The sequence below is a fragment of the Lepisma saccharinum genome (assembly GCF_977018435.1).
Source record: "Lepisma saccharinum chromosome 12 unlocalized genomic scaffold, izLepSacc3.1 SUPER_12_unloc_1, whole genome shotgun sequence".
In the NCBI taxonomy this organism is placed as follows: Eukaryota; Metazoa; Arthropoda; class Insecta; order Zygentoma; family Lepismatidae; genus Lepisma; species Lepisma saccharinum.
In genome coordinates this window covers 13,669,587-13,672,401 of record NW_028142891.1, presented here as the reverse complement: position 1 = coordinate 13,672,401, position 2,815 = coordinate 13,669,587, and the positions used below count along the sequence as shown (strand labels likewise).

Below are 2,815 nucleotides of genomic sequence, written 5' to 3'. Positions count from 1 at the left end.
CCACAAATACAACTACTCAAGGCGTCTTTATGGAGAACGCTTTCCACATAGACGTTTACCATCTCACACCTTATTTCAGGTAGTGGACAGTCGACTGCGTTAAACAGGGTCAGTGTTACCACAGCGGCAAGAAGTTGGAAGACCTCGAAGTGTTCGCACACATCAGTTTGCAGAAGATGTGTTAACAGCGGTCGCAGAACATCCTGGCACCAGTACGCGAGTGTTCGCTCGGGCACGAAACACGTCTCATGTGAATGTTTGGCGAGTGTTGTCAGAGGAAGGAACGCACCATTTTAAACTGCAGAAAGTACAAGAACTGTTACCTCGTGACTTTCGCCCTCGTATGGAGTTTTGCCAATGGCTGTTGCATCAGTTGGACACAAACCCTCACTTCGGGGCCAACGTATTGTGGACAGATGAAGCCATTTTCACCAGGATGGATGTCTTCAATAGTAGAAACAGTCATGTATGGGACTTTGACAACCCACATGCACTTTGTGTGGCCCATCACCAGCACAGGTTTTCAGTGAATGTGTGGTGCGGGATAGTACATGATAATTTAATTGGACCATACATTCTCCCTGTTCGCCTGAATGGTCGCACGTATCATGCATTTCTTAGTGAGGTTCTGCCTGAACAGTTGGGAGACCGTACCTTTGGCACTGCAGCAAGAAATGTGGTACCAACACGATGGTGCACCAGCTCATTTCGATTGTAATGTACGACATTTCCTGCATGACGTGTTTCGCAATAGGTTCATTGGTAGGAATGAGCCTGTGCCTTGGGCACCGAGGTCGCCAGATCTCAACCCTCTCGATTTTTTCTTCTGGGGAGAAATGAAAACCCTCGTATACGACACACCTGTCACATCAGCTGAGGACCTCGTTGCTCGCATCAACATCGCCGCCACGACGGTAGCAGATACACCTGGCTTGTTTGCTCGTACTCGACAATCCATGATTCGTCGCTGTCATCTCTGCGTAGAAGTAAACGGCAGACATTTTGAAAACCGTCTGTGATTATTGCCCTCGGCAAATCTCAGTGAGAACACTTTTGGTATTGCTCCCCACCCCCTTTGTGTGGTGAAATTGACATCTTCAGTTGGTGTACAGTGACACGGACTGTCTGTGCGTACGATATTGTAGCATTTGTTGTTTGTTGTGTGTGTGTGTGTGGGGGGGATATTACGTAGTTGTCGCGTGTAAAAATACACGTTGTCGCAATCATCTGATATTGTGTTTTTCTTTCCCTCCTCCTGGTGGAGTAATGTGTCTCTAGTATGCCACATGACATGATTCGTTCATTCCTCGCGTGTAACTGGGGTATGCAACCGTGCTCAACTTCTCGGATTTTGTGTTCGGTGCTCATGTTTTGATGTTTGAGGTCGGGATGTGTTGTCTTGAACGCATTTCTCATTGTCACGGTCCTTCTTGCTGCGTTACATACCCTTTTCATGTATTGTTCTTGCTGGAAATCCCCAATTCCTTTGAGGACTCCATTGCGCATGCGTGCAGTGAACTTTTCAGTGACTTCCGGACTGAGCACATACGATTCCTTTATGATTCCCTTGGAACCGCCTCTCTATCTGTTATAGTATTCGTCCCAGTCAGGTGTGACGTTCACTTTGTCACCTTTTGCGAGGCTCCTATCTCGGAAACGAAGCCTCAGTCGTAAAAATGGAACTTAGACTTTTTGCTTGTTTTCGTGTGAGGAATCACCTCCCAACCGTTGTAAACGACCTTTAGAAACACCCTGTATATATATATATATTATATATATTATATATATATATATATATATATATATTTCAAAATAGGCGCAAAGTACTACAAAAAGCAAGCTTTACCAGTTACACAGCCAATATTTCCTAATTCAAGTAACTACATGTACCAGAAGCACTTGCACCCCAACACTAACTAGACAGAATTACAAAAGCAGATTCTGCTATGTAAATAGCCTTTTGCAAAAGTCCGATGACAAAAGTTTAAAAATTGTAACAGCCCAGACAGGGACTCGAACCCTGGACCAATAGGTTAAAAGCCTAATGCTATACCAACTAAGCTATCCGGGCACGCGCTCTACACGTGAAAAGTTGGTTATGTTAAGAAATATCCAAGGGATCAATAGCATACAAGTGTTATGTGTATGAAAGGAAAATATAAGGTGTCATCTCCGGAAATTTGGACAATTCTTTTTATTATTATTATTCTAAATTGCAAACGGAGTCCTCTCTGGCAGTGATCACCCTATACTCCCCTTAGGTAGATTTTGTTTCAGGGCCTACAACTTATGTCAGAGCATGCCATATGTAATTCCTAAGAACTTTGCAACTGAATAGTGATCATAATGGGACCCCTGTTGGATCCCTGCCTGTGCACATGTGGTACTAAGAACTTTGAATAAGGGCATTCTTTGCCAACACCATACTGGGAAAGTTGAAGGTTAGTTGATGTCTAACCGTCCCAGACATATACAAATACCCATCCGTCTCCGCTAAAGTGATAAATCCCAGGCGTAAGCCCATGGGATAGAACATGACCCTTGTTCCCAAGCATAGGATATGGCGTCATCAGCACACATATGGCTTAACTTACTTTTATTTCCTTTTTGTGGTTTTGCCCTCCATTCCGCCACTATCCCCCCTCCTTTTTGAGACCCGTGGGCGAGCACTGCACAGAGCAAGGAACCTCCCACTTGCTGATAATCTGACTTTAAAACGTCATGCTCGAAGCTTTTGACTTCAGTCTGTTACCCTCATCGACACCCTCACCAGAGACGATCGCTGAGATTCTTCGGTGGTAACAGCCTCTTCTTA

The 2,815-nt window shown here is 44.6% G+C and overlaps 1 non-coding gene across 1 annotated transcript; it reads right to left on the bottom strand.

Annotated features, from left to right (window-relative positions):
• Positions 1–1,998: 1,998 nt before the first annotated feature.
• On the bottom strand, positions 1,999–2,071 carry TRNAK-UUU (transfer RNA lysine (anticodon UUU)). Its single transcript has one exon. It is a non-coding gene; the product is annotated as a tRNA-Lys (tRNA).
• Between the last annotated feature and the right edge of the window lie 744 nt (positions 2,072–2,815).